This window comes from Olea europaea, unplaced genomic scaffold, assembly GCF_002742605.1.
Source record: "Olea europaea var. sylvestris unplaced genomic scaffold, O_europaea_v1 scaffold327, whole genome shotgun sequence".
In the NCBI taxonomy this organism is placed as follows: domain Eukaryota; kingdom Viridiplantae; phylum Streptophyta; class Magnoliopsida; order Lamiales; family Oleaceae; genus Olea; species Olea europaea.
The window spans coordinates 552,196-567,748 of record NW_019251603.1 but is presented as its reverse complement, the minus strand read 5'-3'; the positions used below and the strand labels follow the sequence as shown (position 1 = coordinate 567,748).

The 15,553-nt window shown below is 30.1% G+C and overlaps 1 long non-coding RNA gene across 2 annotated transcripts; it reads right to left on the bottom strand.

The window, feature by feature from the left end:
* Positions 1-1,515: 1,515 nt before the first annotated feature.
* Positions 1,516-4,837, bottom strand: LOC111385756. 2 transcript variants are annotated; one of them, XR_002701102.1, is made up of 4 exons: positions 4,530-4,837; positions 4,427-4,445; positions 4,299-4,339; positions 1,516-2,546 (listed from the first exon to the last, which is right to left on the bottom strand). It is a non-coding gene; the product is annotated as an uncharacterized LOC111385756 (long non-coding RNA). The 2 variants fall into 2 exon arrangements; XR_002701101.1 differs by lacking the exon at positions 1,516-2,546 and having other exon boundaries at positions 4,213-4,339.
* Positions 4,838-15,553: the final 10,716 nt, after the last annotated feature.

Sequence of the window (15,553 nt, the reverse complement as noted above, 5' to 3'; positions counted from 1 at the left end):
AACACCATTTCAAAATGCATTTTTTTAGAAAAAATGAGGCTCAAACAACCCCGAATATATTTGTAAATTTATTGTGGTGTATTTATTAAAAATATATTTTAATTGTGAAATGATTATAATGTGATGTTGTAATTAAATTTTGTTGTGGTAATATAAGTACTCATAATTTTATATGATAATAAAAATATTTAATTATTTGTTTTCATTTTTTAAATTTCACACTTCCACCCAATTGAGACTGGAATCCATGTCACCTTAAGGCTTTGCTCATATCACTTTAGTTAGATCTTAATGATATAAATTAACAAAAATATTAAATTCATCAATAAAAGAAAAATATAGTAAAATTAATCGAAACAATATAAAAAAAATAAAAAAATTTATATTTAAAAAATTTATATTCTTATTTTAATTAATTCATTAACTATTATTCTTCACATTATTAGAATTTATTATAAATTCACATAATAATAATATTCAAAATAATAATAATTATAATAAAAAATATTGTATTAAAAATATATATCATAAATGACACAAATACCATTAATCAATTTATTTAAAAAATATAAACAAAAGATAAAATTGACTTTGCACCAAATGCTGCATTACAGACATTTTGCACCTTTTTTTTTTTTTGTTGCATTTCGGTATTTTGGTATCTCCTTTGGAGAAGGCCTAATGGGGAAGAGACTTGGGTGATAAGGTATATACCATTAAAAAAAAAAAAAATTAAAACCTAATTTTTGAAATTGATATTTTAAATGTAAGGTTCAAAAAGTCAGCCATGTAGTTCACAATTTCGAGATATTGTTGAACTTCCAGTTTAGAGATATCTTTTTCTGCAAATAAACCCTCCTGGGCAACAACATAGGGCCTGACTTTCTAGAATGCCGCGTATTACATAGGTTGGTATACATAGTATTCTAGCCCGCAAATAAACACTCTTGGGCAATGACACATGGCCTGACTTTTGGTATTAAAAAGATTATCGGACCTCCATATTGAATCTAATGATCGGTAGTGCCAATTTCTGATGTAGATGATCTTCAATAGAGGTAACTGTAGAGCATACTTATGATACGACTGAGATCTTACTCTTACTATTCATCTTGGTGTTATAATAGTCGTCAAGACTTTGGATGAACAAGAAAAGCTTTTAGAAACTCATAGAGATAGGAAACACACTTCTTTATTTAATACTAGTCGTTGACACGTACATTGCACGAATATTGTATTTATTATGTTTTTATTAGTGTAGAAATTTTAGATAAACCCTTGGAGTTACAGGGAGATTTTGAGTGGTAATTAAAGAAGACATTGTAGACTTTCCAACGGTATCAAAATTTGACGGTATCAGAGGTCGGAAATGACCAAAAAATTGCTGCAAAAGTAGCCCAAAAAACTGAAAAAATATTTTTGAACATCAATGACCGTTTCTGAAAGTTTTTAAACTTAAGTGACATTTTTTTAAAGCGTCCCAAAACTTAAGTGACCGTTACTGAAAGTTTTAAATTTCAATGATTGTTTTGTAACTTTCTCCTAAGTTCAGTGACCGTTTGTGAAATTAACCCTTTAAATTAGTAAATAAGTGAGAATTACGAAATTAATTATTTTTTAATTGCTATATCATGATTATTTTTAAAAAAAAAATCTAAACAACAAATCTATATTTGGTGAAGAATTAAATGAGTTAGCAAACCAATCATGCGAGTGTGCTTGCAAACTAAAATGCTCTCCGTACAGCGCAAAGAGTTCGCTTGAACTCTCACATTGTGTGAAGAGATTCAGCTTTAAATACTATTTGATTATTTATTTTTTTAGTTTACCATATTTTTTCAGCTGAAGTATTTAACTATATATTTATTTGACTAACCACCTTGAAGATAACATTAATGAGCTAAAATAGTAGTATAATCACAAACAAGAAATATATGCTATTTACCTTTCAACAACAGAAAACAAACATCACTAAAAATTCTAAATCAAAACTCGCCAACTTTTATAAGAAAAAAATGGGGTTGAAAATTTTAGAAGAGAAGAAAGATAAATGGATGTTGTGTGAAGTAGGAAAATGCTGGCTCCAATAAAAAAAAAAATACTCTCCCCATTTGAACTCTCCGAGCACTATGAGAGTTCAACACGCTGTGGAGAGTTCGGTTGAACTCTCATAGTGTGCGGAGAGTTCGCAATTAATTTTTTTCCTTCTTTTTTTTTTTTTTTTTTGCCTAAAGAAGTAAGAAAAATGTTAGCTTCAAAAAAATAAAAATAAAATGCTTTCCGCACAGTGCAGAGGGTTCGCTTGAATGCGGAACTCCGCACCTTGTGATTGTCAGCTTCTTAAAGAAGATATACCTCTTAACTCTATTCACTCTTGCAGCCTTTATTATGTTAAAATTTTGCTTATATAAAAGCAAAATATGCTTATATAAAAGCAAAATAAATAATCAAAATCAACATATTACACAAACGTATGAAAATAAACAACGAGACCTATAATGGATCCTGATATGGTGGCAAGAACAACATTGGAAGGAATAAACCACCTAAAAAATGACAAAAATGTCAGTACTTGGGCTATTAAAACTAGTTATTGTAATTTAAAATGAGCAAGCGACAATTGAATCATTTTCTCAAAAGTAATTACTTGTCCAAGTTGAGATGAGAGAATTTCGAACATGGGAGCAGAAAACTAATTGCATCAAATGAAATTAATTTTTTTATCAGACTCTACACAAAGGGATTATAAAATAAAGTTGAACATGGCATCTTGACATCCAAATACACATAACAATAATAAACAACGAACTAAGCCCTATTTGGTTGGGTTAAAAAAGTAGATTAAAATCTATGGTTTTTCCACTCATCTGTACTAAAACTGGAATTCCTCTAACACAATTCCGTTGATTTTCCTCTCCAAACTGGTTGGAGAGTTTGAAGCTCAGTTTGAATCCGAACTCTTCAAATAGTTTGGAGAGCTTTATTAAAGAAAAAAACTATGCCTGGATAGTTTAATACTAATGGATTTAAAAAAATAAAATAAATCTATGCCTCTCCAAACTGTTTGGAGAGTTGTTTGGAGATTTTGGAGACAACTCTCCAAACTGTTTGGAGAGTTTGATACTAATGGATTTAAAAAATTAAAAAAATTTATGCTTCTCCAAACTGTTTGGAGAGTTTGATACTAATGGATTCAAAAGAAAAACTTATATCTCTCCAAGCTGTTTGAAGAGTTGTTTGGAGATTTTGGAGACAACTCTCCAAACTATTTGGAGAGTTTGATATTAATAGATTAAAAAAAATTAAAAAAATCTGTGCCTCTTCAAGCTGTTTTGGAGAGTTTGGAGCTCTCCAAACTGTTTGGAGAGATTGGAATTCAGTTTGGATCCGAACTCTCCAAACAGTTTGGAGAGTAGAGCAACTCCGCACTTTGCTCCCAACAAAGTGCGGAGTTCTTCCATACAAAGTGTGCGAAGTTACTCCGCACAGTGAGGAGCAACTCCATACTTTGTATGTGCACACTTCGCAGCAAATTTTTTTTTCTAACATCTACAATAAAATTAGCAAAACTAAATGCACGATTTGGATTATTTGGAGAATTTGTCCAAACTCTCCAAACTATTTGCAGAGTTTGGAGAAACTCTCCAAAGAGTTTGGATCCAAACTCTCTTGAGAGTTTGGAGAACGTCGTATTATTATTATTATTATTATTATTATTATTATTATTATTATTATTATTATTTTTACAATAGAGAGTTTGTCCAAACTCTCCAAACCGTTTGGAAAGTCAAACTCTCTGGAGAGTTTGGAAAAGATCATAAATTTTTTTTTTTTTTTACCATAAACTCATTTTGAAAATGGTGGAAGCCAAACTCTTCGTAGAGTTTGGAGAAGATTCTAATTTTTTTCTTTTACAATAAACTCTATTTTGAAAATGGTGTGGAAGGCGAGGCCATTCTTACCCATTTCATCTTCCTTGTTTTTTTTTTCACTTGGCTTAGAAATATCATCTGAGAATTTACCTGTGCATTATTTGAAGAGAATTTGTAATAGTTAAAAAATAAGGACAATTCAAGACACCAAGAGATGACAACGTGAAATTTTGTCATAAAGCCACAACTTAAAGTTCGTTTCTAGTAAAAGAAGGCTTCCTAAATTTCTTTGCAACTCATACTCCAATCAACAATTTATAACTACAATAACAAGATGATATCCAAAACTTATATCTCAATTAGCAATTTTTTTTATAAAAGAAGACATGAAATAAAAAAAAATGAATGGAGAACAGAATCACTTACCACTGCACAAGTCAAGCCCCAACAAACTTCACTGGATGATTCTGGTAACAATAATAAATGCACAAAACTACCATTACAACAAAAAATTAACAAATAAAACCAATTAAATCCATAAATCGGAAACTCACTTTGAATATTTGGAACAACCTACAAAAGAAATAATATTCATATAGAGCAATAATTAGAAAAATATTTGAGCGTATAAATATGAAAACGTGCACCAGATCATACCCAGATGAAAGAGTGCCGACCCAAACCGCAAAAGGATGAAGAACAGTGGTGTAGTCATTGTTTGATTTTCCCGATGGTTTTCTTTCGCCTCCATCAAATCAAGTCAGAAGAAAAGCATAGGAATGGTCGTTGGAGGGAAAAAAATGGAAATGGTATGGTATTAGGTATGCTATCAGCCGAAAATAATAAAAAATAAAAGGGTACAAAAAATGACACCATTTTCTTCTCTTGCACAATAACTTCGGATTAGTTTACTGTTCATTTAATAGTAGCACCTTGTTCCCATTTTTAAGAAAAGTTAGAAAAGGGCTGGGTTCGAGATAATCTATAATGAAGGACGAAACCCTTTATATAGAGGAGGGAATCCTTCATTCATGATATTACAACCAACACACAAGTGAAATAATGTTATAGAAAGACACGTCTCATTTCTATTTTTGATAAAGTAGGATAAGATAACTGACACAAAGGTAATAATTAGATAAGAAATAATGACTCATCACTTGGTGGTTTTGGATTTCATTCAGACTATCCATTTTTCATATTGTTCCATATGATTCCACATCAAACAGCCTCAAAATTTTCAAAAGAATTGCTTGGCTTCTGGTGGTGTTTATTGAAACTTTATCAAGTTCGAATTTCTTTTAATGTCAGTGAGTCTCTTGAATGGTTCAAGGAAATTAGTTTTCAAGGTTCAAACAAAAATGATCCATTTCAAGAAGCACATGTTGAAACAAAAAAGTTCTTTCAATAATTTTATCCTATTTCCCATTGGATGATCTTATCCCCTTTGTCATTTGTAATAAATACTCTTTTAAAAGCAGATTCTTAGCTTTTTAAAAGGTCTTTGTCGCAATATAAAATTATTGCATTGGTGTCAATTATCTTTCCTACTTTATCAAAAGTAGTGATGAATCGTTTGTTTGCTTTGTATAATTGATGTTTTGTGTCAGTTCTCTTATCCTACCTTAAGTTCACTCTCAACGAAGCTAGACTCCCTTTCCGTTAGTTCAAGTTACCATTGTTGATCCAAAAGCTATCTTGTTATAAAATTATTGTACTTGTATATTAGTTGTATTGTTATTAATGAATGATTCCCTCCTCTATATAAAGTGTTTCCCTCCTTCATTCATCTCGAGCCCAGCCCTTTTATTAAGTAAAAAAGTATGTTTCCTATCCCTATGAGTTTATAGGAACATATGTACAGCTTGATCGGTCTATTTCCATTTGGATGAACAAAGTATCATCTATACCGTGAGGGTGGCAAAACCGAGAGAATGATTTTGAATTCTGTAGGCCATCTAGTAGTAATTGCTCTATTTGTGACTGCTGTTGGAATTGCACCAATTTGAACTTGGATCTTCAAGGTTGATAACACCAATGGATCTGTTGTTAAAATCTGGAAACATAGTAAAAAGTACTGTTCCCGCATTTAAGTGTGGTTTAAACAATGCCAATACATGCATATTGATGCCCATGGGCTGTGTAGGCCCATATCCTACTTTCTAACAGCAACAGAAAGCAGGCCACTATTGGAACAATCACAAATTTAACGAAAAGAAAGTTTACAAAAATAGCACTTCATGAAGTTGATTGATAATCTAGCACTTTTTTCGTCCACATCCCACTTCCATATTCTTTTCTTTTTCAATTGGAATTCAGAATCAGATTTTAGAAAATTGAGCTCAAACTGAATAATATTTTGAAGTATCAGTTCTTCACCAAATTGGTTCTTCTTTACCTATAGTCATTGTCGTATGCTTGGAGGTTAAATCGATGGAGTATGGTGCATCTCATGCTGTACAACTTGAATTTCTCCAACTCCAAGGAGTTGCATAAATTGCTTGAATTTTTCCTTGTGTAGCGCCTTTGTCAAAAGGTTTGCAGCTTACTTTATTTTATTTATTGATTGCAACACATCAAATTCAACTATTATAAGAAAAATAAAATTTATTTGTCCATACATTAACTTTCTTAATTACGAATGTCTTGTAAGTAAATTAGTTACATGTTTAAAGAAAAACCATAAAAAGAGTGTTAAAAGATTAGATGGCTCATTTTAGTTTTATTTTTTTCATTTTCACATCAAAAATCTACTTAACAAAGTGCTAAATCTCTCAAGTTTAGTTAGGTTATATCCGATTGCAAGTATGAAACTTTCCTTAAAAGAAAATAAGCTCTTAATTGCCTAAAAATTATTTGGACTTAATATACAACCTAGAAAATGTTGTACTTTTACACAAAGTTGAGTTTTTGAGAAATGTGAATTGTCTAGAAAATAAAAACATACTCTCCATAAAGAAAATATGTTTCTTATTTTTAAGAGAAACGGTCATATGACTAACTTTTAAAAAATATTTTTTCATGAAAAAATATCAATCAAACACTCCAAATGTAGGAACTCAAATGAAAAAATGACATTTTTATGGAAATTAAAGCAAATTTTTATTCAGAATTTCAAGAAAATGTTCAAACTTATACAAGGAGACCACTTAGAAAGTGGAAACATGCGGTATTAGACCATTAAATACTTGAATGGATCAATTTCGATGAATATGGGGGAATTATAAAAGGGTAAGGATGGCTAAGTACTTACAAGGAGATTATAGGCAATTTCAATTTACTTTCAAAAATTTTGCCACTTTGATACATGGCCCAAAATGAGCATCTGAGTTTAGTGCACATGATATGTTTAAAGTGGATTCATGCTCGTTGAAATTTGGACCTTGAAAAAGGAGAAAACGAGAGGTCTATAAGGCATTGAGATTTGGATTATGGAAGACAAAATGAAGAGCCACAATCAGATTCGACAAGTGCATTGAGAGGCAAAGGATCACACAGACTTTCTTCTACTTTTTATTTTTTCTTCCTTTTAGCCCCTATTTGATTGAGATTAGTTATAATTAGATTTTTAGTTGATTTTGATAAAAATTAATAAAATATATGACCGAAAAGTTGGGGATCCCATAAATATGTTATTAAGCCCATGTTTGGGAGCCATTTTGACCAAATGCAAAATACATTTTTTGATCATTTCAACAGGTAGGTGGAATCCAGACGAGCTTTAATTATTGATTACAGATGCTGCACACGCTGTGAATTATCAGAATTGTCCTTTGTTAAACAAGAATGATTTTTTTTTTTTGTGTAGGGACACATTGGTAATTTGTCTGTAATTAAGTCAAAACATACGTCCCCTTCTCTAACAAGTCCAGTATAACGACTAGTATTTTTCTAACAATATGATACAAAATGGCTCCCGAACAGGGGCTAAAATAAATTTCTGATTTTGATTTAGATTGAAATCTGAATTTTAATTCCTATCTTAAATTGAAATCTGAATTTTAATTCCTATAAGACATGAGCATAATCTCGAAATACTGTGGAAATATAGCCCACAAACATGAGCACCAACTTTTACTGGTTTACAAAACATGAAATATAGCCCCAGTTTGGTTCAAAAAGTAAATTAAGCTCCTATTTGTTTTCCATTATTTGTTCATTAAAATGAAAATTATGATCGTTATCAATTACATTAAACCACTATATTTGAGTTTCTATCTCTTTTATGAGGTTCGTAGTGACTATATTTTACATTCTCATTCTTATATTTATGTAGCTCAAACAGAGCCTAAAATTTAAGTTAAAATCAACTATGAATTTTAACTTCACATTTCATTGGATTGAGAACTTATCAATGACACCTTCCACCAATTTTAATTAAAATCTGCAAAAAAATATGATTTTTATCTAAATCAAACGGGCTTAGTTATGCATAAAAATTTATCTTATACAAGCTAGAGCCTGTCATGAGACATACTCTAGTTATCATCTAAGGTTGTGATTCTTGTTTATGAAACTATTAATTATGGTTTATCTTTTAGTTTAGTTAAAATAAGTGCACTGATTGAAAGGAAATACCAACTTAGTCACTAATTATGTGACCAATGATTTTATTTTCAAACAAAGAGAGAGTTAGCTAGTGGGATGATAGAGTAAAAGGAGACAGAAAGATTAAAAAGGAGGATGAAATAATGTTAGTAAAGAAAGTGGTGGTGGGAGCATGTGATGCAAAGTTCCCAAATGCAAAATAAAGAAGGAAAAAAAAAGGGGATTTAGGGATGAGAATAAAGTATTTATGCTTCACACAAATGTACAAGCACTTATTAGACTTGAAAGTGACTATCAAAGTTTAAAATTGGCTAGAGCACATATTTAACACGTCAAACAAATTAAGTCCCTGTTCGATAGAAACTAAAATTTAGATTTTAAGTTAGGTGAAAGTCAATAATTAATTTTAATCATATATTTTATGGGATTTATAATTTTTCAACCATGCATTTCACAATTTTTTTTATCAAAATCTATTAAAAATTTGATTTAATTTCCACCAAATAATGCCTAAAATACGAATAATTGTTCAATATCAAAGGACTATGGTTCCACCGTTCAAATCTCTTACTACGCTAATTAACAAACGTTTTCGACTTTAAAGAATATGAGAAATATTTTTATTTTAAGGTTATTTCATGAATCTCTTTTTTCGATTTTCCTAAACTCTGATAAAGATGAAGTCCAATAAATTCTCATTCAAAACTTGGAGCTTTCAAATCTTAGATGTACTTTCCATTCGCGTTCAAGTAAAATCTCATATAGCTTAAATATAAAAAATTATAATCAATAAAAAGAATTATTCAACTCTCCTAAATAAGCATATGCAATTTCAAGACGCGGTTATTTGTAAAAGTAAGATCTTGTACAAAGATGAAGGGAAAACCTAGACTATTATTAGCGTATAGACCGTGAAATTTAAAAGTCTGAATTAATCGAGTGCTTATGATGGAAGTAGTGTTCACAATTTTTATTTTTTTATTTTTATAATTATTAATTTTCAACTTTGAAGGTATAAAGAAGAGCACTAGTAGTGAATGGAGATGAAATGAAAGCTGGTATTGGTTAATGAAGATTTATGTTTCAATCAATCAATGAACCTGCTGCCTTGTAATGCTCAAAAGCTGTATACATCTCAGCTGCCAACTAAAAAGGAGTCATAACTAATTTTATTAAATAATTTTGTTCTAGACCCCTACCTTTAATAAAATGGCTTTTTGTGTTGATGTTAAATTTTGATCAACGAGACAAAATTCCTTTTTAACTCTATGTAAGAGAAAATGTAAGTTCTTGATAGTTAAAAGGTTTAGACTTATTTAATAAATAAGTCAAATTGAGTGCTTGTTTAGTAAAATTTTAGAAAAATTTAACTGGTCATGTTTCGATTTTAATTGCACTAAATTTTATCAACTTTTTTTTGACTATATAAGGCTGTTTATGTGATTTCCTAACAAGTAATACGTTAAAATAATCAAAAGAAAATCTGTATCTAAACTTGTTTTCGATTGACACAAGAGCTCCTTTAAGTGCTTTGATAAGTTTGATTGTTTGTTCGACTGGTTTGATATTTTGAATTTTATAGGGCTTTAAGAGTATACGCGCTCAAACATTTGACCTTCTCGGTAAAATATTAAACTTATTATTATCAAAATAATTTGTATTGTTTCAAGGACTCAATTTTATTAAATTCTACTAAAACTTTTTTTTTTTTTTTAACTTTTCTTTTCAAATAACTCCCTAAAGAGTTTTTACTAAGAATGTAATTTTTTTGCTACTTATCTATAGAAAAATCGGGTTGATGGGCAAGTTTAGTGGAACTTGGGAGGACGGGTAGACTCAAAATGGTACTGTAATAGTTTCCATGTTTGCCCCAAAAATATTAGTATAACAATTTGTTAAGGTTGAGATATAGACGATCTTGGTACATGCCTTCGAGTATGTCATAGAAGTGCATGCAAAAAAAATGAGATAGGGTCCTTAGGAGAAAAAAGTTGAGCTATCTCTGTTTTAGTTTAACTCTAATCATTTGCACCAAATTGGTACAACTTTGACTTCATTTTGCTAAGTTATTTCCCACTATAATACCAAATATTACATGAAATAAATAGTGTTTCCTTATTTTTTATTTCTGAACAATTAATCTATTTTAAATTATATTATTAATAAAAATATTAAATTAAAAATTATATTTAATGTATGAAAATATTATATTTATTAATAAATCTGAAAAAATATTACACTTAATACCATAATTTAAAAATTACATTTAACGCACAAAAATTTACTTATAACAAAATTGAGTAATTTTATTTTAATGTATTCAATAGTTATTACTTGATACTGGATTAGAATTTATTAGGGCTCAACACGGTCCGGTCCAGTTCGATTCTAACGAAAATCGAATCGGACCCTAAATTTTTTGGTATTTAGTAAATGGAACCGTCAAGTCCAAATTTAATTATGGAATCGTTCGAGTTCGGTCCTATTCGGTTTAGTTCGATTTGGTTTGATTTCATTCGGTTCCCAGGTTCCATATTATAATTAAAATTTTTAATATTTACAAAATGACACTAATTTAACTAATGATTTGTTTAATTTTAGCTCTTATAAAATAGCGTAATCTAATCTTATGTGTTTTTTACTTTTCTCTTTACTGAGTTTTTCATAGATTTGATTGTTAAAATCAAAGAAAGAGGAAGATAGCGGGCTTAAAATAATTAAGAGATGCGTTGTTGAGGTTCAATTCGATTTCTTCAGAACGGTAGAAATGACACTATGGTAGAGTGATAGATTTGGATAAAACTTTGGTTAATTTGATTAAGTTAACTTTGAATTGAAAATTAGAAATAGAAAAATCATATTTTTGGATTTAAACTAAATTAACCAGTTAGCATATTTATTTAGAAAAAATAAAATAATTTGAGTTATTTAAAATAAATTAATTAAAAATTTTGGGTGATTCAGTTCTTAATCTAGAATCGAGAACCGAATCACATCCATCGATTTTTTTATTCAGATACTTGTTCAGATATTTAACTTAAGAAGAGCTGCTTGATTCGGTTCGAGAGTTTTGTCAAACCCTAGAATTTATAAGTAAATGTTAATTAAAAGTAATAATCAAAATAAAATAAATGTAAAATAATAAAAGAATGTAATAGGAATTAAAATTAGTGGCAATATTAAATGAAGGTAAAATAGAAATAATGAAAATTTTCGTAAATACACCAAATTAATAGTGTTACACTAATTTGATGCACCAGTGAAAACGATATTTATGTTAAGAACCCATTTGGTAGAGTTGTTGTGAGTATTTTAGCTGATAGAACTTTTCTTTCTAAAAGAAATTGTTATTGAAAAAACTATTCACTGTTTAATTGTCATGTGAAAACTTTTATTAATTCTAAATCGATTGCTGGTGTAAAAGTATTTTAATATGAACTATATCTTTATTTGAATAAATATTAAACCCTTATTTGACAAAGCTCTAGTGAATATGAGTGGATGGATCTCATAAAAATGTGACTAAAAAGTGCATAAAAATTGTGGATTCGATGAAAATATATGGTTAAAAATAAAATCTAAAATTCATCTTTTTCCATATATATCATAATTTTTTTTCTTTCATTAGTGATATTTGTATTAATATAATACAAATTTAATAAAGTAATAATCATATTGCTTGAAAATAGGCAAAACGGGTATTGTTCGTCAAATTATAAAAGACTTGATATTAAATTGTCGTGTTGAGTACAGATTTTGATCATTATTTTTACTAGCTACATCAGCATTCTCTTGATTCAATGTATAGATGAAGGTATGGTGAGTAATTAAATAAATAAATCAAAGTGAAACAACGTAATATGCTAGGTGGTTAAGTGTTTTGAACACTTATAATAGTGATATGATTTGCTTTGTTGTGCAATAGAAGGTATTTTTAGGGATGACCCTTTAATCTGCGAGCTCGGCTCCGATTTGTGAAAGACGAGCCGAGCTCGAGCTCGGCTCATTGCTCGGGGGGGAGTTCGTGAGCTCATGAGCCACGAGCTCGTGGGCCGAGTCGAGCCGAGCCCACGAGCCGCTCCTGAACTTGTGATTTTTTTAATTTTTAATTTTTTTTTGGTAAATTTGCACATTTTGGACATTTTTTAAAAAAAAAAATTTCATATTTTTTTACGAGCCCACGAGTCGTCAAAATGGCTCGTGGGCTCAACGGGCAGAGCAGGCTCAGCTCGTGGGATTGAGCCCCCTGCTCGGCTCGGGCTTGTCATTTGACGAGCCAGAGCTGCTCATGAACCGTGTTTTGACGAGCTGATGAGTCACTCGGCCCGTTTGACATTCCTAGGTATTTTCGAATGAAAATGTTAGTAAGCTAACATTTTTCACCATGATGATTATGAGACTATACAGTTTAGTAATTCTCCTATTTTCTCTCTCTATAAATAAGATTCGAGAAATCTCAAAATCAGAAAAACGGACTAGTCTAATCTTGTCATTTGAGGTAATTATCCTAAGCTCCTGTTTGAACCCCATTCTTTGGGGAAAATAGATTATGTAATATTGATTTTTGGAGTTTTTGTGATAAAAAAAGAATTTTTTTTCTAAATTTACGTATAAAATTATTTTATGGAAGAATGTGTAGCTAAAAAATGAATTCTATAAAAAAAAACTCAAACAAGGGTAAGTCTATTGCAATTGCTCTCAAAAAATTGACTGCCGACCTCTCAAAAAGCACTAGCAATATTATAATTAAACTCACTTTAAATTTGATGGATATAAAGCACCAATATACGTGCCCCTTTTAACTAAAGTTTTAACCAGCAAATTTTTTATTTGACTTGTTTAGTTATTACATGTGAAACATGAAATTACAAATTAATGACTTGGCACTACAAGGATTATGTCACTTTGTCAGAAGAATTTTGGCGGATACAATGACAGAAATGTAGATGGAAGCAGATGATTGGATGAAAAAGTTGACAGTGTTTTAAACAATCCAATGATATAATGCTACGCAACTTTATTTTAACCTTTCTATCAATTTATATGGTTATGTAGCATGATTTAAATAGAACGAAATAAAAGTAAATATATGATAGAAAAGGGTAAAGCCATAAAAAATAAATTCTAATAGAAGAAGAAAGACTTAGACGTAATGAGTAGTTATTTAATTTGTGTACTTGATCATTAATGAAGTATCGCACAAGTATTCATAGGGTCTAAGAAGTCGCATTGACGATCTTATATTATTTTAATAACGAAAATGTCATATGTCAAAATAATCTCATTTAAAGACTTGTAGAGTTGGAAATTGAACTTATTTGCTTAAGTTTTATTTCAGGATGCACATCCCTCACGTACAGCTTAGATTGGTCTATTTTAATCAATAACTTGATATATGTACAAATTTTGCAAATATGTCAGTGTTAAACACGTTGTTTGGTTAATTGTTCTCATATTATATAAAATTTATTTATTAAAATAACAACTTTTATATCACAATTACTTAAAATTAATTTATATACTCCTCAATATAAGACAATTTTAATGTTGTAAGATTTTATCCTCCTTTTTATTTTTGCAAAAGAATTCAATCAAAATATGGTTTCTTAGTCTTGAATTCAATCAAAATGTGGGGTACGGGCGTACGGCATTGCTCTCTATCCAAGTATATTGATAACATTATATCCTCCTTAATTCCTTTTCTGTACCAACATACTATGCCATGATTGGGAGGGAGAATTCGATGAAGTTCAATAATCCTTAGAAAGAACACAAAGTTAAAACTTGTTCGTCGTAATGTGGAGTTCTATATGCATATCAAAAATGCACTATTTGTATTTTAAACATTTTAATCACTGATATCACCACCAAGTGTCGGAATTTTAGTCCTTTCCTTAGTTAGATAGTCAAGTTCAAACATGTGAAATCTACAAAACTAGCAGAAATAAAGGAAACTATGATGAATGCAAAGACATTCAAGTTGAATCAAATCAAGTGGGGTCTGGTGCTGGTTGTGGTTGCTTAGTTTGCATCCAAACTAACGGTAGGATGGGAAAAAATTGCAGTGGACAAAATTTTTAAAAGTTAGGTTGAAGAAAATGAAAGCTAGGGGTTAGGGATCATTTCTGTCAGCTTTCTTTCTGTTTCCAACTCTTCCTTGTGCATGAAGGATGAGTGGGGGTTAGTTTTCTTAACTTGCAGTTTACCACTTGAACAATAGAAAATAAAAATTAAAAAAAAATGAGTTTACTGTTCAGCCAAACTGATATTTCTGAATTTTATATTTGAATTTGAAGTCTTGAGTTCATCTTTCTTTGTTTTTTTTTAAGGGAAAGCAATGAATTTCGGTGGTTGAACATTTCAATCAGATGAGCAGTTAGTATTGCTTTGCACCATTTTTTTCTCCATCTTGTGGTGCATATGTAGTATGTACGCACCCATTTGTGCTCTATTAAAATGAGATTTTGGGAGAAAATATCAATTTCCGAATAGTGATTTTTTTGAAAAATATGCAGTTAAAAATAAGGAAATTTTTTTAATTTATGTATAACATTATTTTATGGGAGAATAGATAATTGAAAATGAGTTTTTTGAAAAATACATTTTTTAAAAAAATGGAGCACAAATAGTGGCGTACATAAATATATGTGCGCGTGAGCATGAGAGTGCGTTAATTAGTGTAGGGAAAATGTATATTTAAGGCTCGAATGTATATGTCGTGAATTTACGACTATTTTGCCTATACTCTTGTAATTTTCTAGGGACAAAGAAGAATTCATTTATTTGGATATATCTCGAACGACATAAATGTTCTGTTTTCATCAACAATACTTAGTGCTCTACATGCGTGTTGTGAACGGAGAAAAGTATATTGAGGCACAAAGTGAGATTTATTTAGGATTATTTTATTTAAAAACATTAATTGTTATTCTCAATAGCAATTTATGTATTTGTATCTTAAACAGCATAAACTGCATGTCGGCCTCCTAACCCTAAATTATTAACCAAATTTGACATGCAAAAGTTATCTACAAGTATATATGTATGGAAAATGCAGATATGACTAAAATGAGAGAGATACTTTAGTAGGACAGTCGCACCGTACACATGGAGGGCAGCCTCAGCGGGTGGCC